This window comes from Gouania willdenowi, chromosome 12 (assembly GCF_900634775.1).
Source record: "Gouania willdenowi chromosome 12, fGouWil2.1, whole genome shotgun sequence".
Lineage (NCBI taxonomy): Eukaryota > Metazoa > Chordata > Actinopteri > Blenniiformes > Gobiesocidae > Gouania > Gouania willdenowi.
The window spans coordinates 18,037,289-18,059,154 of record NC_041055.1 but is presented as its reverse complement, the minus strand read 5'-3'; positions in this window follow the sequence as shown (position 1 = coordinate 18,059,154).

The window sequence follows — 21,866 nt, the reverse complement described above, 5'->3', positions numbered from 1 at the left end:
AGCTCCCCAGACCCCTTTTCTACCCCCTTTCTGATGTGCTTCTGAGAGCAACTCGTTTTGGTGCGTTCTCTTTAAATGCAAATGAGACACTCCATATCCCGCCCCCTCTTCACGTGACACTCGGTTCAACTCCACCCTGCTCAGCCATTTTTGTAGTTTGATAGAAGAGATACGGCTATGTAGCGGCGCATAAACTTTTTATTCAGAGATTATTTACAAAATGTCAACAACAGAAGACTTGTCCATCCAGCCTTACATGTTCGAGCCAGAGTCGGACCTGGCAGAGCGGAACCCTAACAAGGCAAGGCAAGGCAAGGCAAATTTATTTAATATAGCGCATTTCATACTCAAGGCAACTCAATGTGCTTTACATGATAAAACATTCAATTGTTTAAAATCAATAAGAACATTTAAAATCATCAGTAAAATCAATTAAAATCATCAGTAAAATCAATTAAAATCATCAGTAAAATCAATTAAAATCATCAGTAAAATCATCATTACGTCAACAACATGACAAAAATTCTCTCTCTCAATCATATGCAGTAGAGAAAAAAAGTGCCTTTAACTTTGATTTAAAAATGTTCACATTGGATGCTGACTTCAGCTCTGCTGGCAGTTTGTTCCACTTCTTTGCAGCATAACAACTAAAAGCAGCATCACCATGTTTACTGTGAGCTCTGGGCTCCACTATCTGATCTGTGTCCATAGATCTGAGAGACCTGCTGGGTTCATACCTGACTATCATGTCACTGATGTATTCTGGACCAAACCCATTCACAGATTTATACACCAGCAGCAGAACTTTAAAGTCTATTCTGAGGCTGACTGGGAGCCAGTGTAAAGACTTTAAAACTGGAGTAATGTGTTCTGACCTCTTTGTTCTGGTTAAGACCCGAGCTGCAGCGTTCTGAACCAGCTGTAGCTGTTTGATGCTCTTTTGGGGGATTCCTGTCAGAAGACCATTACAATAGTCCAGTCTGCTGGAGATAAAAGCATGGACCAGTTTCTCCTGATCTTTCTGAGTCATTAAACCTTTCACTCTGGAGATGTTCTTTAGGTGGTAGAAGGCTGTTTTTGTGATAGATTTCATCTAACAAGTGAGCTAACACAAGCACCGAGCTAAGGCTAGCGCCAAGCTAATGTCACGAAATGCACTTTAATACAGTCTTTTCGGAGACAAAAACGACAAAATGAAATGACTAATTAAAACTTTAGACTTAAATTAAATCACGTAGGCCATATCATCAAGGATCTAAAACGAGCACACAGCGCTAACATATGAAGACGGTGCAACTGCTAATTCTAACAAAACAATGACAGGGACGTCTTATCATCACACTTTTTAGCGTTATTTACAGCTTACCGAAGTGCTCTGTTCGTCGTCTCCAAAGATAGAAGGAATTGAACCCTCAATCAGACAAAGTCTTTCGGCAAATCCTTCTTTATACTGGTGGAGGTTGCTGAAGCAGTCATTCTTGAAGTGCTTCGCGCACACAAAAATGACCTTACCCACAGATGTGGGTACATTTCCGTGAAAAGTAAAACTTAACCAGGCACTTTGAAAATGTTCTGATGCTGGGAGACGGTGTAATGAAGCGTGTGGGTTACTACATCCAACAACTGAACGTTTTGACTTATCCTCTCGTAACTTCGGCATCCTTGAGCGTGGACTACAAAATCGCAGCGAGAAATAAAAATGGCGGATTTCTCGAAGTGAGTCGATGTCCTAATTTGGCAGTTCCGCTGCAAATACTGTGATGTAATAGTTAAAAAAACGTAATAGAGAATCGAAAAATCAAAACAGATTGAAAAATATGACCAAAACAGAATATAAAGATATCTACGGAGCACCTGAAGAGACTAATTTGATTTTTTTCTGTATTTTCTAAGCACTCTAAATATGCAGCAAATTGCATTTAAGGGCTAAAAAAGTGGATTTAGCGTGATATGTCCCCTTTAAAGTCACATCTCACCAGGTCACATTGCAGAACTGTTTTTGCACCTTTTATTGTGAGATATGTGATTTCAAAGAAAATTGTATTCAGCGCGCATATTTCTCTCATCTTGTGTATCATTTTTTAGAAAAATCATCAGTGTGTGCACTGCCCCTACCTGAAATGTGAGTTTATAGTGCACATCGAACTAAAAAGCACAAGTATGGCAAGGAAAATGAAAGATGTTTGAGAGTACAACAAAGAAATGAAGTGTGTGCACTTGAGAGTTCATTCACTGACACACCGTTAGGTAACTTGGAGGTTGAGATTTCACAAAGTGGCCCGAGTCATCTTTCAAGTGCTATTGCTAGCGAGGAGTACATTGAAAGTGAGGCTCCTCTTTTTCTGTGCATGTAAACAGTATTACAAGATATTTTGGACTTGTCCACATTTTTTTCCCTTCAAACAATCAAACAGGTGCTTACTAAACATGGTGTTGATCTAGATGATCGTGTAGTTTAACACATACTGTATCCACTAATTGCAACTACCAAACCAGGCAAAATCTCTATTTTAAGCAACATTTTCCTGTATGTGAGTGAGCTCAAAACACATTAAAATAACTCGTAAGAATACCTTTGTTTATGTGTCACTTATTCACATTTTGGAAAATGTATTGAAAGACAATAGTGTTTAATTCAAATAGTCATAGTGCTGCCTATTGGTAACAGGAAATCATAGGCATTATATTTGCACAGACCGTCTCAACACATCTCAACGTGCGCCAGTCCCGACATGCTTGTGGTTGCGAGGGCCCCTTCATCGTTGCTTGCAGCTGTAATTTAAGTTGCATTTTAATTTTTTGAAGAATAATGATTAAATCAATTTGCTTTTTATGTATATAGTAGTGAAGGGCAGTGCAGCAGAGATTTAAGCTGAAATGTCTGAGCTACAACACCAGAATGCAGGTGAGTGGTTAAACTGTGGAAACATTTAAAAAAAAATAAAACATAAAACACAAACACACTGTACACAAATTATGTGAATAATCTGCTTTCCTGGTCATTCAGTCAGCATATATATTTTTTATAAAAAAAAAAAAAAGGTTTGAGATTAAATATTGTAAAAGCTTTACATTTGTAATTGTGGTAAAAGATCACAAGATCAAAGACAATGAAACCCTTACTTAACTAAACACTAAAACCATCCGTTTTTCTGCTGGGTATGACGTAGCATCGTTGATTGACTTTTGTCCAACTCTTGACATTTTAGTAGTCAGAGTATTTCAATTTTGTGGTAAAAATGTAAGCTTGACTGTCCACTATGGGTTGTAGCCAGAGGAAATTCTAGGATCCTGAAACATCCAGGGCTTAGCCCAGAGGAAAATGGCAAAAGCGTGCGCTGCTATTTTTTTTATGCTTTACTACACATTTATAAATTATATTTATTGATCCACGTATTTACTTATCTTACCTTCACTAATTGGTTAAGTTTTCTCATTTTTTTTCATATCCCTCGCTGAACATCAATGTGCTCATTTGATCCATAAAACTCGCTGACATTCCCGGGATCCTCTATTGTCCTACTGACAGAACTTCTGGTTAACTTCAAAACAAGATCCCTATTTACTAACGTGTTAAGAATTACTAGATGACAGGCACAGATGCTTTTGTTTTGAAAAGGGGATGTTTGATTTTTAGCTTGAAGCCAGTCCTAGGACTATTTTACATTCCCTGCTAACTTCTCGTCAATCTCTAAAACTGTAAACGGTGCCTGATTGTTTGTACTTGTACTGTATATATCATTATCGTAATAAATAGAACCAATAAAAACACCAGAAACTTACATTTATATCTTTAACCCTCCAGATGTTGGCTTGGACCGGCATCCAACATATTGGCTTTGACAACTTGCAATGCATCATGGGGCTCTTGAGTGTGCGTAGTGTGCCCACCATGTACACTCCATTTCAGAAACAGCCATAGTGTACATCCGGGTATTTCTGGCGGCCATAATCTGTGCAAACTATCACTAAATATGAGTGAGAATAGTGCGTAGTGCGCCAATTCGGACACGGCCACTAACAACCCAAACATGCTGACATCACTGGGAGGTGGAGACACGAGCAGGGAGACCTGGGAAACAAAAAGATGACAGTTAATGGAAACTAAACAGAATAAAGAAAGACTCATAGAACAAAAAGAGAATCACAAGGGCTAAAGTGAACAAAACTAAACAGAACCTGACACAAATCCACTAGTATTTGGTCTCTTAATTTCCCCCTCTCTTGGACTTTCGTCATTTTTCTCTTTTCCTCGTGTGTGACGATTTGGTCAAAGCAAAGTGGCATCTGTAATGATTCTGTCACATGTGAATAAAATTAAATTACATGATATTAACTGTAAAGAGCAACTCCTTAGCTTTCAGAAAATGCTGAAATTTATCAGATAAAGCAAAGATAAGCAGAGTTACGGTGTTTTAAACAGGTGTTCCCAAGATGCGTTCAAGGTCCCTGGGAGACCCGGTCAAATTGATTCATTTAGAAAATATCCCCAAATAAATCCAGACGTATGGTCATCCTAATGTTGTTGGTATCACAGATGGAGTTTTTGTTGCTCTTTTGTTGTGTGGTTAGCGAAGGGCGTTCAAGGACAGTCGGAATATTTTTTTTTTTTTTGTTTCTTTGTTTTTTTTTGCAATAAAATTGTACTTGGGGCTAATAAATAACATCCGGGGCGTCAGCCCAGAATAAAACAGCCTAGTGACGCCACTGTTTTGAACCAGGCTATTACAAACCACTTTTGTTATTGGCTGAAATGGAGGCTGATGATGTTTTGGTGGCAGCTTTTGTCACGAACCACCACTGTTGGCCCCGCCCCTCCTTTAAAAACTAGCAAACAGTCGACTGGCTAACTGGGTCTGCTGTTCGAGAGTGACTGGGCGTGTCTTAACTGCCCATATTCAAGGCAATGGAACTCTGGAAAAAATAGAAATGAGTAGTGTCAGGACAAAAATTGTTTCTCAAGTCTTTCCACAGAAAAATGCAGGGAAAAAATGATGCTTATGTTGTTTTTCTGTTTGTGTATAATGTTATTCACAAGTTGAGAGAAAGCTAATTGTTACATTTCATTAACTTTATAATCACAAAAAACAACATAATTACAGCCTGCAGATAGACAAAATTCTAATTACCAAATTATGATATTCCATGAAGCTGAAGTTGATTTATTTTGTAAAAATCAAAAAGCTTGTTGAGATATGCTAATTAAAGCTTGAAAAATTATGATATAGAAGCTTTGTCTCCTGTGAAGGCAAGGAAGCAGTGCCAAGTGGGTGGAGTTATTGACTATTCCTGGGTACCAGATGAGAACCTTCACATATCTGCCTCACATGGCAACACACACTGTTGCACATGCACTCACCCTGACAAAACCACACCGACGAGCCCGCACACACACCGAGGGCCTCCATCACACATGTTCACATCACCCACAGCACACACACTTCCCTCCTTTGTAATTATGCGGTCATTTTGTCCCTCTCAGACAGGGCTGCTCAGGCTTCATATTGCCATTTTATTAGCATACCGCCATAATCACAGCTCAGCGCTTTATGCCGTGTATAAATGGCATTGCAGCATCATCGCACTGGCATATGGTTAGCGTCTTGCTGACACCACAGTCCTATTTGCTCATTTAATGTCGCTATGACAAGAAAAGCACCATATTTTCAGCAAGAGAGGAGACATGAAGGGTTGAAATGCAACGGGATGTGGGAAAATTCAACGATGCTAACGAAAGAGGGTGGTGAATGTAGAGTTGCGCAGTGACTTTAATAAGATGCACGGAAATATGACGAAAGTGAGAAGTCAATGCCAAGCTCCTGTTGCAGATCTGGATTATTTATCAAACACATCTACAATTTATACCTAAAAAAGATAGGAAAGGAGAATACTATGACAAGGTAGTGGAGGGGGTAACATCTGGATTAAAAGAAAAAAGTGAGACTAAGAGAAGAATGTCATCAGATATTGAAGTACTATATACTGTAACTGGGGGGGAAAGGCCAACTAAAAAGACATGTTGGTGGTGAGAAAATACGCATTATTATAAAAGCTGCTCATATTCTTCAATTGTGTTCTTTAATTTTATTTTTTTGCATATGAAATAAAACTTTAAACTGCCTAAAGCAATTCTCAACAGGTGGGTCCGGACCCAAAAATGGGTCGTGGACCTGTACTGGGTGGGTCGCGGAAAGCTGGTCAAAAATAAAGAAATACTTAATGTCTTTCATGTTTTACTTGTCTTTGATTTTGAAAGACAAAGGCCGAGCTGGACTTCAGCACAGCCTTCAATACCATCATCCTTAGCACACTGGTAGGTAAGCTGGAGGATCTGGGTCTCTCCCACAACATCTGCAACTGGATTATAGACTTCCTGACAGATGGCTCCCAGCGGGTGAGAGTAGGACACCACCTGTCCTCAGCACTGAGCACCAGCACCGGTTCTCCACAGGGCTGTGTACTAAGCCGCCCACTCTACACCTTCTACACCTACGACTTCACCCCCATCCACCCGAGCAACACCATCATTAAGTTCGCAGATGATACCACGATGGTGGCGCTCATCTCTGGAGGAGATGAGACGGCTTACAGGGTGGAGGTGGAGAGTCTGTCAGAATGGTGCACCACCAACAACCTCACCCTGAACACCCCCAAGTCGAAAGAACTGATCGTCGACTTCAGGAGGTGTAAACCGGACATTCAACCAATCACCATAAATGGGGATGGGGTGGAGATGGTGTCACACTTTAGGTTCCTGGGCATCCACATCAATGGGGACCTGAGCTGGACAGTTAACTCCACAGCGATCCTGAAGAAGGCACAACAGAGACTCTTGTGCTTCTACCACTGCTCGGTGGAGTCGGTGCTGAGCTGCGGCATCTCGCTATGGTTTGTCAGCTGCACCACAGCAGACAGGAAGAAGCTCCAGAGGGTCATAAACCATGCCCAGAGACTGATTGGCTGCCCTCTCCCATCCCTGGAAGACATATACACCACCCGCTGCCTCAGGAGAGCCCACAACATCCTTAGGGACTTCTCACACCCCGGTCACCACCTTTTCCAACTTCTGCCCTCAGGCAAGCGTTTCAGGGCAATAAAGACAAAAACAAACAGACTAAAAAACAGTTTCTACCCAAGAGCTGTTGCCCTGAATGCCTCAAACCTCAACAAACCATGAATCTGCTGTTTTAACATCTCACTTTTCTTGTAAAGATTCTCTTGGGACTGTACAGTTTATTTTTAAGATTATAATGTCCTGCACTATTCTATTTTATTCCATTTTATTTTTGCAGTTTTTACAGACTTAGATTCAATGTTTTTGCACTAAGTTTCTTTGCACTACCTTTTGTTTCCCCCTTTCTGTTGTTCACACTTTTTTATGAGAGCTGCTATTTTTTTTGATTTTGTTGTCCTTCTAAAAGAGTAACAATGACGATAAAAAGATAATGATTTTGAAAGTAACTTTACTTTTGACAGGCATACTGTGAAATGGACGTTGCACAGGGGAATATATAGATTTATGTTTTTAAAAAGTTTATATACGTGTGTTTGGTTGGTTGAATTCTAAAAAAAAATGGCTCTCGATTTATCGACCGTGGCAAAATGTGGGTTCTAGGGTGAGACCAGTTAAGAACCCCTGGCCTAATGGACTGGAAATCATGTATTCAGGCAATGCTTTTGATTTACATTGATAAGTGGTGGTGATGGTAATTACATACCAAAAAGATTGACAATGTAGATTGACTAAAACTGATACTGTGACAGAGACAAGAGTTACTGTAATTATTTCCACATTTCTCTTCTGTCAGATTGTACTGGCTGAGGAACTGAATCAGAGCATCTGCAGCTCCTGTGGTGTTCCCAGTCTGCAGAGCTGTGTATACACAACAAATATCAGGGATAAACCTTGGCTTGTGAAGACTGCAGGTTGACATTTAATGTTTAATTCAAGTGAGAGAGCTACTTCAGCTGAAAAATGCTGGTTGAAAATGAAATGTTTCAGAATACTTTGTGCTGCAAAATGAAGATCTAGGCCGTTTATTGGTTACATTGGTTTTCCTGTAATTTTCATCATATTGAAACTTTGTGTTTTTCTCTTCTATCAATAGAAAAAAAACAAGTAAAATATATTTAAAAACATGGTTAGAGAATATGAGTTTTTGGCTTACCTCTATGAACTCATTTCCGTATTTCCAGCCATTATAATGACTACATCCATAAACTTGCATCATGTATAATTCGCACTTGCTGCTAAACAGAGTCAGCCTTGGTGGCCAAGCAGCCTGTGGTTGAATTCCACCTTAATTACCTACAGTTCTAAGTGAGGCTCTGGTATGAGGTGTTGGCACCCATTTAAGAGGTTCTATCTCATGGGTGGCCTGAGCACTCCTCTGTGTTCACCAGCAAATATGTAAGAAATAAAACCTAAGCAACTCAATTGATAAATGATCAAAGTATTTGGCTTTATTAAAAATATGATTTTCTTTAGTTGCATCATTTTTTATTGTCTCCAACACAGAAACATTCAGTAAGTAAATGAAAAAAAGTGTAGTTAGAGGTATGAAAACACAAACATTTAATATATCTGTTTGAATTATTTCTCTGTTATGCCAGAATTGTGGTAGGATAAACATACAGTAAACAGAACAGAAGCAAAATACTTTTATAACAATGGAAACAAACCATCGAATAGGAGAATTATACACTAAAAAAAGACAACTGCTATGAAAAATTCCTAACATGCTGTTTGATCAATTTTTAATGTGAGCTTTCAATGCCAACATCATAAAAGCAAAATCCTTCTCGAACAACAGTTATGTAAATATCTGTGACGTGGATGCAAACCTGCACCAAATAAACAGTAAATGTGTAGCTTCAATTATTCCACCACTGAGATAAAACTATTTACACACAACACGTGCATCAAACTATCAGCAGTCACAGAGGTGAACTACTTAGAATTCAAACAGCTGGCATTGGAAGTATTATTCATGCTCAGGCGGTAGTTACTGCTGCAGTGATACATTACACTGAGGAAAGGTATCATAGAAACAGAGGTTACAAAAGCCTATCAAGATCTAGACAACATGATAAATACAGTACATCCTATTGTATGTATGGAAAGCAAATGATTTTGCACAGCTGGGTTATGGAAAAACATTTCCACCGAGAAAGAGTTGTGTACATGTTAAAAACATGTTTTTCAATATGGACAAGTGTGTCAGATTCTGTTCACCTGACCTAAATGCTTGTGTAGAATCATTATTGGGGGAAACTAGACTTGGTAAATGTGTAAGCAAACACACACACACAGCATCGTAAAAGAGGGTCGACAGAGGAGTGAAGACAATGATTCTCGGAATAGGAAATAGAAGAGAACAAAGGCCGAGGAGGTAATGCTGTCGGATATCACAAGTCGTACCCCCACCTCCTGGACTCTGAACTCTAGGTGGAAAAGCACCAGCAGAACAACAGAGTTAGACAGAAGAACAAGGGAGTCAGATAGAGTAACATGTCTGCTGTGAAGGAAGCAGAGAACCTAGATCGAGCTTGTAGCTTTACATGTATCAGGGTTATTGATTATGTTAATAAATCTAGTCATCTGTGTGAGGTGTTTAAAGAAATTGACTGATTTTTTTTTATTTCCATTCTATTTTACAGAAATTATATTTGTATTCATAAAAAAGTTCCCTGACATTAACTCCTGATTAAAGTTTTTAAGAGAATGCAGTTGGTACCTGTGACCCCTTTTAGGGGGAAACACTTTGAAGAGTAACTAAACCCCTACTTTCTCCTGACCTGATTATGGGCGGGGTTCCTGGAGCCGTTAAGACACACCCAGTCTAGACTATAAAATCTACAATGAACAATCTCTGCTATGTTAACTAGCTACTCATTACTCAATATACCACTTTTGACTCTTCTCTTAATCCAACCCACTCACCATAGATTGTATAGCTCACAGGTGCTAGTTTTTAGAAAAGGGGCGGGGCTAAAAGTGCTTGTTTGTGATGCAAGATGGTCCCAAAACATCACATGATCTTATTCTCAGCCAAAAGCAAAAATCTATTGTAATAGCTGGGTTTCAACCCATAGAGGGCAGTCACTCTGACTATTAGTGTGAGAAAAGCACGGTTTATACATTTTGTAGTTCTTTAATAGTCTGCGCTCGGTCAAGTACTACAAAATGAATGATTGTCCCATCTTTTGCCGCACTTGTATCCTCTCCTTGTCAAGCTTTTCACAAATGGCTTCATGGTTTTCCATCGAGAGCAGTGCGGCAGCCAATCATGACCTCTTGTCGAAGTCATGTCAGTACATTTATTTCTGAGCCTCTTTGGGTGGACACATGCTTGTTAGTGTTCGACATCGTCGGTGTCTAAAAGTGACACACGGGCTGACATGCAAAAAGAAAACCCTTATCGTCAGTCCCAGTGCTGCTGAACACGGAGCACAAACACACTCTCACACGACCAATGCATATATTACATGTAGGTGGTAATCTTTCCACTTTTGCATGCAACACACATACCTCACCATAGGACATTTCACAGCTCATCTCAATGCCACCAAGATTAGCCTCTCACCATCAAATGCTCTTCAACCTCTTGTGTCTGCTTCAAGCTGTCATGCTGACTTAATGATCCTTTAAAAAAAACATCCTATCATCCACACATTTCCATGATGCATGTGTCAGTCTTTTTATACCTTCTATAGTGTGCATTTATTTTGCCTTGTTTCCAAACTAGGTCCTCAACAGGCCTCCACAGGGAATACAGACATGCAAATGCTTTCACCGTGCCACAGCATGGTGTATCAGATTGCAATTTGATTGGACCAGAGTGTGCAAAGTTTATCGTCTATATATCTGTTTTCAGTTCTGTCTCAATGCCTCTATCCATTTTCAATAGATTTATGTACTTCCTCGTCTTCCTATCTACTAATTGCAGTTCTACTAAATGCATTTTAAAGGCCGGGCAACTGGACTCAAAACCCCACTTTGTTGTTCTTCTTGTTGTTGTGTACACCAGCTAAAATAGCTACTCCTCTGTTATTCGTAAACGAATCGCACTGAAATTTGGTAGGTGTGGATGTGTATGCATCGACGCTGAGCCCAATTTTCAATTTGAGGCCCAGGGGGGGCCCCAAAATAAAAAAAGAAAAAGAAAGTCGATTTCTCATTTATTTGCGTGTCAAATATGACGACGGTTGGTGGCACATACCAATGTATAAATGGTGCCCATTACCCGTACGTGTCACGGGGGCGCCAGAGGGCCCCATTTTTCAAATGGCTACTCCTCCGTTAGTTCTTGTTAGATCGGAATGCAGTTTGGTATGAGTACTCTATGAATGAATATGATGAGACGCTCTGAGCCCTTTTTTTGGAATGGGGCCTGGTGGCTCACCCCCCATTTCCGGTAATTTCCAAAACCATGGGAACATAGTCGAGTGATATATTGTTTCAAAGGTTATTCAATGTAGATTGCGATTATGCCTCGCACAATATGCAATTTCCATTAAAGTTGTTTTCTCATTTATTTGTGAGTCAAATATTGCGACAGATGGTGGTACTGAATTATTGACATATACCAATATATGAATGGGGCTCATTACTCTGTATGTGCCACGGGGGCGCCAGGGGCCCCATTTATTTTACTCGGTAGAACCGAGTCATTTAACGAATTCTCGGGAACATGGTACGTGCTTTCTGGCGTGGAGGCCCCTCTGTCAATATGTTACATCTTGGTAAATCCTACAGCCGGAGGTTTATTATATTTCCCATCTCCCATTAACTCATTCACTGCCAGCCATTTTCAGAGCAGCCAACCCCTCAGAGCCAGGCATTTCATTTGATTTTCAAGGATTTTTCAAGACCCACAGATTATTTTGTGCTATGACAATCTGAAAACTAAAAACTTCTGAAAGATTAGATTCTCTACTTTCATCAGAAAAAAATAATTCTTCCATAATCAGCAGTTGAATAGAGGCAAGTTTCCCACAAATCGCAAGTATGTGACAAAAAGCTGAGAAAAGTGTCTTTTTCTGAGACATTGAAGCATATATATATATTTTTTTTCTTTAGTGACACCTCAACATTAGTTTCCTTCTATAAAACTACAAAAACAATTCTGAGATTGGGCTTTTGATGGCAAAATTATTATTATTTTGTTATCTGGGTAAAAATTGAATGGTTTGCTCTTTGTATAATGTCCTTCCTCCAAGTCTCTCCCCCGTCATTCTCCCCACACGCAACTTCCTCCTCCTCCCAGACATGCTGAGTGCCACCGCTTGCCCCGTTTTTTGATCGTTTTCTCTCACCATTGCGACACTCTCAGTAGTCCACTTAGTTCCACACGTGCTCTGGTCGAGTGTGCGCTGCTGGGAACTTCAGCGTCAACTCTCGTAGCGCCATTTTCTGTCTCGTAAACTCCTTTTCTCTCCCTTTGATTTCTGCCCATCACAGGTGATTTCTCATCCAAAGGTGCGCTGCTGCCACCTACATGTCACCAGTTGGTTACTACATCATGGTAGAAGTGAGATATTCACCGGAGAGCACACTGTCTCCTAGCAACCCCAGCCAAAAAACACAATTCACGTCTATAAATGTGAATGGCACTCAATGAGTTAAAAGCTGCATAGTTTCCACAACTGGAAAGTCATTGCATGTACCAGTAACATCTTATCAACAAACTATCTGAATTTAACCAGGATATACTTTTTTCACTAATCATTTTCTATAATCTAAAACATTTAAGGTTCAAAGGTAGCCTGTAATCTATTAATTTATCTGATTTAATTGTAAAGATTAACTAAAAATTATGCACAAAGTGAACTTGCTTGATGCCCAACTGTTCTTTTAAGAGATTTCATTAAAAAAAATTGTGAAACATTGGAAAATTGTGGCCCATTTCTTTATGGAGGGGGTTTCTATTCATTGTGTTGATTGTTTCATGGAGAATTATTGCATCCATATGGAGGCAAATGGTCTGGAAAAACCACGTTTCATATGGAAACATAGTAAAGGAAACTAATGTACTGTAAGACAAGTGTTAAGCTGATTTTAAGTGCGAAGTTCTTCCCGTCACTTCTTATTTTTTGCTTGGTTGTGTTTAATTACAAAATAATGGTTCCTCAAGGAAAATGTGCTCTCTAACAGACTGGTGTCTTGTTTAGGGTGTTCCATTCATTGTTACTGTGGGAGGTTTTATTATTACTTTTCATTGTTTTTAATTGATTGTTGTATGCAGCTTTCTGTAACTACTTCTTTGTGCTTTCAGGTTTAACTCAACCCTACCCACACTTTTGTCTCATCTTGTGTCTATCTTAGAATGTGTCTTATCTTTTATCACTCCCGCGGGTTATTATATTCAGCTATAATATGCAATAAAGCAGAAAGGCAATAAAAATAAGATTTAAAAAATAGTCAGCAAAGGGTATTCTGAGAGATCCAGGGACTGCACAGTAGAGGGACAAAAAAGTAAAAGAGATTTATTTCTATGCCCTCGTGGGAAAGACATGCAGGATAATTCAGCCAAACACATAAATACTCTCTGTACATAACTTTCAACATGGCAATGATATTCCTAAAATCTCGATTTGAAATAGAGGCCAATGAGTGTAACTGTTGTGTGTGTCACAACCTGAGTATTTGTGGGAAGCTATTATACATCCAAAGAACAGGAAACATTGCAACCAAGGTCAGATTGACGGATAAAGTTTAATGCCACATTTCACACATTTCAGTAAAACTGAGTCCGAGATTAGATAAGCAAGCTGAATAGGCATAAAATGATAGTTGCTCCAGGACATATGCTAAAGTCAATTGAGGACAAAGAAAAACACAAAATATCAAGCCTGGCAGTGAGAGCTAGCTCAGAAACAGCAAAAAAAACCAGTGGAATGTATTTATGTAATCAAGAGCAAAAGACTCAGCTATACACAAAAACAGAATTTAGAAAATTGTATCTCAGAAACAATTTTTAACTAGAGATTTGATGCTGATTTCAAGGCAAAGGATGATCGCCCAACTTTCTTTTTTTATTCCTGATATTTCTGAATAACCTAAAAATGACAATTAAGATTTCTATTTTTTTACTATTTCTTTGTTTTTAATGCTTTTTTTTTTATTATTCTTAGATTATAAAATTTTTTGACACTGTTCTGAAAAAAAAAATCCATTATACATTAACAAATAAATCCATCTTTTTGTGTTTTAATGTGGCTTTCTAACATTTTTGAAATGTATGATTTCTTCTGACATTTAGGAATTGGAAAAAAAAAATAAACACACTATCCTAGAGCAGTGTGAAATGCGGAATATGTTCCCAAATATGATTTGCTAAACTTTACTAATTACAATCTAAAGTAAGAACAGTACCTGTCAGCCTCCGTCAAATCAACTTTTGCTAACTGAATGTTAGGATTAGTGCTGTGGAGTGTCATTGCCATATAATTCACATAAATGCAGCTTCGTTTTTGCTTTTTTGTTAAAGGGCACGGTAGTATGTAACTCCATCCTCTACACATGTCCAAACACACAGTCTGTCCTGTTTTGTATCTGGAGTAAAAATATTTGTAATACAGCTAAAACATGATCATGCAGCTGATGCAAACCTTTATGCAATGAGAGATGCTATAATATGTGCTTGTGCAATAATGTGTCGTAGCACCCAAAAGAGTAAATATCTAAACCCATCATTGTAGCCTTCTAACATATGTGATTTATACTGTATGTTTGAAAGCTGAAGAAAAATCTTTACATCTCATCTTCAGAGAGATAGATGCAATGTTCCACTCTCACAATACACAGAATCATGTTCAGGCACTCCATATGTCCACATTAGGCTTGGACATGGATCATAACGGTGCAGGGACATCATTGGATTTCATGCTCAATTTGACCTTTAATAGCTCAGAAATAATGGGCTTCATAAAACTACCGCACCTTTACAAAGGACTTACAGCAGGATGTGAAATATACTGATTGTTACACATTTAATGATATATACAACTGTAGTGATCTTTGCAGCAGAAGTCTCATTTTTCAGGAAGAGGGGAAAAAAGACACGCCCATATACACAACACACATTGCATTGTGTCTTTGCAGGGCATCACATCTGTTTCTTGCACAATATGTTGTATGGTAGACAAAACATCACCTGAGACCAACCTGTGCAACGCCTGGATTTACTGCAATATATTTAGTAGAGTATATGTATGATGTAGGGTATTTGTGCTTATGACTCAATGCCATAGGACATCTGGAACTGTAAAAAATCAACAGGACACTAACTGCCTTCATAAAGAACTCCTTGGGAATGTAGAAGAACAACTTGATGGCCAACTCAAAGCCCATTCCCCAGGTCAACATCAAGTGAGGCATATACAATGGAGATGCACTGTCACCACTGCCTATGCCTCAACACCCTCAGTCAGATCATCAACAAGACTGACTATGGATACTGATTCAAAATTGGAGCATCAATCAGTCACCTGCTTTACATGGATGATATCAAGCTGAAGCTGTATACTAAATATGGGACATTGACTCACTGATCCACACAACCAGGATATACAGCAAGGCATCTGGATGTCATTTGGTTAGACAAGTATGGCCGGATAGTATTAAAGAGAGGCAGGTTAATCAGGAATGAGGGAGTTGACCTTTCCTTCGGGGAACATTGGAGATATCAGGGAATTAAGAAGGCTACAAGGAATTCAACCACAACCAAGTACCTACAGCGAGTAATAACTCAAGACAAGAAAGCTCCTTACCATGGAGGGTTCCACCCCAAGTCCAGCCTGAGGCTATTCACTAAGTTCAAAAAGGAAGACACAGGATGAGTGAGCATCAGAGAAAGTACCCTGGAGGAAACATCCAAACTCCAGGAGTACATCAAGAAGATGACTCCAAAGGACAAGTTGCTCAGCTCAGTGAACGTCTCAGGCAATCACCAGACAAGGGTAATGTGGTAGAGGAGCAATCAACATGGAAGGACAAGCCCCTACATAGAGCATACCACCGTCAGACAGAGGAAGTGGCTGATATCAAGAAGACCTACCAGTGGCTGGGAAAAGGCTGGACTAACAGACAGCACAAAGGCAAAACATGGCAGCAGAGAAACAAGCAGCATAAGAACCATATCAGATCAGACCTAAAGTGCAGGCTGTGCAAAGATGCCCCTGAGATGATCCAGCACATAGTGACAGGGTGTATGCAGGATCCGCATACACAGAGAGACACAACCAAGTGGCTGGGATAGTGTACAGGAACATATTTACCCAGTATGGACTCCTAAATCTCGATGGGACACACCACCAAACAACAGGACTAAGATCATGTGGGACTTGAGCTTCCAGACTGACAAACAGTTGCTGGTGAACCAACTGGTTATAGTGGTGTTTGACAAGCACCAGCAGAGGGCAGTCATTGTGGATGCTGTCTGCAATCAGGAAGTAGGAACACGGGAAAGTGGAAAAGTACCAAGTGCTCAAAGAACAACTGGAGTAGATGTGGAACATCAAACCAAAGCCCACATGGTCCCTCAGACTATACGTGCGTTTGTGTGTCTGTGTGTGTGTTTTGACAAACAGGTATGGTAACTAATTTAAGTGGAATTTGACTTCATCTTAAATATAATCTTTAAAATGTATGTTATTTTGAAGATTTTTGTTGTGTACTAGTGAGTCTATTCTAAAGAACCAAGAACCTGAACAGAAAGTCTAAAATGAAGAAGAGATATAAATAAATGGAGCACGGAAAGCATAAAGCAGTGTAATGAACGTACACACAGCTTTAATGAGCACTTTAATTCTCTGATTGTTAAACTCCTCTTGTGCTTTGGTCGATATCTTTGACTTCCTCAGTAAAGCATGCTGTTAAGCAGCTGAGACAAAGTCACAGTTAAAAGGCCAACACTGTACTGCTGCACTTGTTAATTTATAACCCTTATTATGAAGTCCCTAATGTCACATTTCTCCCCTTGAGTTGTTCCCTCTCCATGCCTCTTTGATTTATAATGAAAATAAAGAACAAGAAGACTTAGGACCAGTTGTCCATCTTTTGTGTGAGGTGTGAATAGTTTCCACTTGAGATAAAAAATGCATAAAATTGATTTATGGTCGGAATAATACTAACAAAAAGACTGATGGCCAGACTCGGAACATCCAGCACGAGACGTAAATTAACACAAAAACAAGTCTCATATTTTTCTCAATCAGCTTTTCTATAAAGAAACCTCCCAATTTCAGTTAAAGCTAATATTATTCCAACATAAATAATCAAAAAAAAAAGTTTGAAGAGCAATTTATTTATTATGTATTATTTGTTATTATGTATTATGTTATTCTTAAAAAATGCATAAAAATAACAAAAAGATCTCATTTTCAAACAGATAAAAAATCTGAACTTAAAGCTCAGCATCATTAACAATAAAACTTTTTTTTTTTCTCTCCTGGCAGCACAATTAAAATATTTTTAAGTTTGTCACAACAACAAAAAACAAAAAAAAAAAACAAAACAAAAAAAAAACAGCCACATCGTGGTTTTAATTTATACTTAACACTGACTGCATTCAATGTAGTTTGTTCAAACATCCATGTACTTTAGGTAAAAGTGCATGACTTTAAAATGGCTAGCCTGGAATTTAAAGTTAGTATTATTTACATGTATTTGCACCTTGTAAGATCAAACTAATCACCAACTTCACTTTTAGCTATCAGGTGTGCCATCGCTCCCTTTTAACTGCAACTAAAACATAACCATGATTTGCTGTTAAAGCAAATTGCTGTTTAGAGCCACTCACTGGCCGTTCTAGTTAGATCAGTCTTAAGCATCTCTCCCAGAGTGCATTGTGCTGTGTTTAGTGCTGTCCAGTCTCTGTACAGTGATATAGATTTTAGTGGTTCAAAGTGTGGTGGAGAACAGCAGTGAACTGAAAAGAGGGGAAACACACACGTCCGTTTCATTTTCACTATCGGCATATGTAGCTAAACACACGCACACAAAAACTGGTGGAGGACAGAGTGAAGAGTAGACAATGGAAGGAAAATGAGGTCTTAAAATTGTTAAATATCTATTATCATTATTACCATACTAATTCCACCTACACAGACACCGAGACAAGAGGCCTCCATATTTACTTCTGCGTGCCACATAGTACCACAAGACCTATTTTGCACAGTGACGTGTAGTCAAGGTAGGCAAGGTAGGGAGTGCCTACCCAAGGGTGAATTGATATTTTGATTATTTGTTTTCATTATAATAATAATTCTGAATTATTTATTTTTCAAATACCGATAGCCTACAGTGCCTATAAGTTTGAAAGTGTCAGCATTTTGTGGGTTTCATAGACCAAATGACTGAACAGCGCTATGTCCTGGTACGACTGGACAGTCTCACTCCGCTGTAAAGCAGGAGGAGGCCACACCCCCTTCCAAAAGCGCGTTGCTGCTCTGCCTCTGTTACCATAGCATGTTTTTATGTGCTTGCGCATGCGCAGTCAGGTCCCCAAGATGAAAATCATTTATGGAGGCTATATTAAATAATTGTTTCTTTAATGATGTTTTACGATTTTGATTTTGTTAGATTAACACTTGCCAGCAGAAACATATGAAGAAACAACGGATGCGCTGCCGTGTCATGAAATATATCTTGTTGGGAGAGTATGGAGGCTATATTGAATAATTGCTTATGTTTCTTTAATGGTGTTTTACGATGTTGATATTGTGAGATTAACACTTACCAGCAGAAACATATGAAATTGTCATCGGTGGTCTCGATTTGCAACATGCCTACCCAACCCTAGTGGTCACGGCCCGTCACTGATTTTGCACATGCGGGTCACTTCAGGGTCGCATTCCATTCATACTCCAAATTGATAGAGGACGCATTTAATGTGTAATATGAATTAAAAAAAAACAAAAAAAAGAATCCTAATTGTGCATTAAGACCTCCTTCCTATCATGTGTTGTCATTGTGTTACAGTTCATAACAACATTATAGGTTTTCATTTGGACAAAGGCCAAAGAGTTAGAAAAGCAAACACAGTTAAGGGCCATTGAACTCACTCAAATGAAGTATACGCTCCATATTGATTGCCTTCATTCAGCCGCTGACTTATACACTTATCATAGCACATGTCTCACAGAGTAGCTCCAGGCATTCCCATTGATATTACCTGTGTTATTGTTCCAGGCTTAGATTTTAAAGTTTAGTCAGGCAGAGTTTTCCTCGGTTCACCAACTCACTATCAGGCAGTCACGGTAGAGGTCTCTATGTACAACAAAGAAAGCAATACAAATAATGTTTTATTCTTCTTACCTGAGGCAAACTCCTCATTGGATGATCATACATTTCAGACAAGACAAGCTAAATAATTGTACGATGCTTAAAACTCATTACATCCACTGAACTTGTGAAGATTGTAATGCAAAACATTGACAAAAACTGAGCTACTTTTCAAAATTCTAATAAAGCTCATGTCAAACACTTTATGTGACAAATGTTTTGCTTGCAAGGTGTTGTATTATACTTACTAGTCCTATTTTACCATTACATATGAAGCTTGAGCAAATATTTTATACAGTAAAGCAACAATTGATATATAAATCATAATATTAATAATAATTAAAAGTACTTTTTTAATTTGGTCAAAAATATATTATAACCTGTAACTGGACCTCTGCAGCTTCTCTTGGTTTTCTACTCAAGCTTTAAAAATTCAGGAGCATAACGCTTTTTTAGAGCCAATCAGATATCTTTTTCATATATATGAAGGTAGTGGCATTTATGCTTTTTAAATCGGGCACAATGTACTGTCTTTTTATTTATGATCCCATCTATGCTTTAATGAAGATAGTTATTTCATCAAAAACCATGCTTGTTCATTCAGACTGAACACTTACAAAGGGCTTCATGACCTGTTTTGGGCGTTCCTATTGGCTACTCAACAGAAGTTGATGCGCGTTCACGTCTTGTAGGAAGTAAAGGTGAAATAGTTGATGTTCCACTCCTGTCAACCTGACTGCCTGTGACAGGAGAGGGGAGGCTAGTCACAACAGTAATACTTGCTTTCATGTCAGAGTCTCTAAAACATAAAAAAAAAAATCTATCTAATAACACAAGTAAAAGTCACTAGATTTAGTGGAAAAGTCACTGTGTTCAAGAGGATGCCGGTAGATTCTAAACACGGAGGGGAGGAAAGAGCGTGAATGTTTCCATTGCAGTCTCACGATTCTACATACTGCAGCTTTAGGCCTTTTTTTTTTTTTTTTTTTTTTTTTAAACAAAAGTTGTAATGTGCATTTAGGTAAACCAGCATCAAGTATTATTTGTTAAAATAGTGACAAAGACAATTCTGTTCTTCATTGTGCAGGATTTCAGGAAAAAAAAAGCCACTTAGCTATACCAACAAGCCTTGCATCACTGTTTTCAAATATAATATAAAATGCATTACTTTATCCAAAGGGGTGGATGTACCTTTTTTTTTTAGAACCACTGTCAGGGTATGTGTGAAAAGAAATCACCTTGTCATTGACTATCTGACATTTTGTCTGCAACAACTCCTTTAATAGCATCTTTTATTTACTTCGGCATAAAAACCTTTCAAACTTATGAGTTTGCCATGATGTAATTTATGCTCGCTAATAAAATATAAAAAATAAATAAATAAAAAAAAACAATGCACCAGTGTTTATTACAGACTTACTATTATGTGTATGTCTACTCATAAACCTTCACTGACATAATACCCTGAAAAGAACTGTCAGGACAAATAGGACTTTGGTCAACTTTGGATGAAATAATTGACAAAATAATAATACTATTAGTACTGCACAGTGCACACGCTTTGTTGATATTCCTTCCGGTTTGTTGGCCTGCTGTTCATATTACGATGTCTTTTGTTATAAACCATTTCTCAGCGAGTTGTTAGCAGTAGCCTCGCGTAGCCATCAAGCTTCAGCTGACATGGTAAATAAACTCTTGGATGAGAATCCAAACAGTCAGTGCCATCATTAAATCTCTATATTGTATTCATTAATCATACGAGTCAGACATCCGAAGCACCATCATTTATGTAATTACATTTGGAATGGATGAATGAAGTCTACATGATTTGGAGATATGTTAACATAAAGTAAGGCAATGCTGCCATTTCATTAAGTATATCAAATTATCATCTGACTAAATATGAACTAAATACTGACTTAGACTATTTTATGTACATTTAATCTTGACTTACGTCATGTTTATCTTTACTCAAACAACTTGATTGAGATTACATTATTCTGTTTACTATGATGTCTATGACCCCGCGACCCTGAGAAACAGGAACAAGCGGGTCTGAAAATTGATGGATGGATGAAGTACAGTATATGACTGAATCATAACAATCTGATCGCGAGAGCGAACATGGGCTCGTCCGTAAACGGTCGCATTTTCAGGTTCAATAAACAGGAAGAGATTCAAATTCTGATGTAGCTGGTTATGATTTACAGTCTTCATAAACAGGACTGAATCATAACATAACCTAACCACTAGAGTGGATGAACATGGGCTTGTCTGTGAACGGTCGCATTTACAGACCTTGGATTCATTGTTAGCTTACCAATAAACGGAAAGAGATATGTCACTTTTATAATAAAAGTGAGGCCCAAGGCCAAGGCCCAAGGCCCAAGGCCAAGGCCCAAGGCCAAGGCCCAAGGCCCAAGGCCAAGGCAGGCTGACTTGATAATACTGTATCATGTTTTCTGCAGTCAGTGGCTTCTCCTCGTCCTTCTCTCTCTTCTCTATTTCAGCTGTCGTGATGCTGATGATGGCAGTTCCTGATCTATGGTTCACGGCTCAACTAGTCTGGGACAATCTG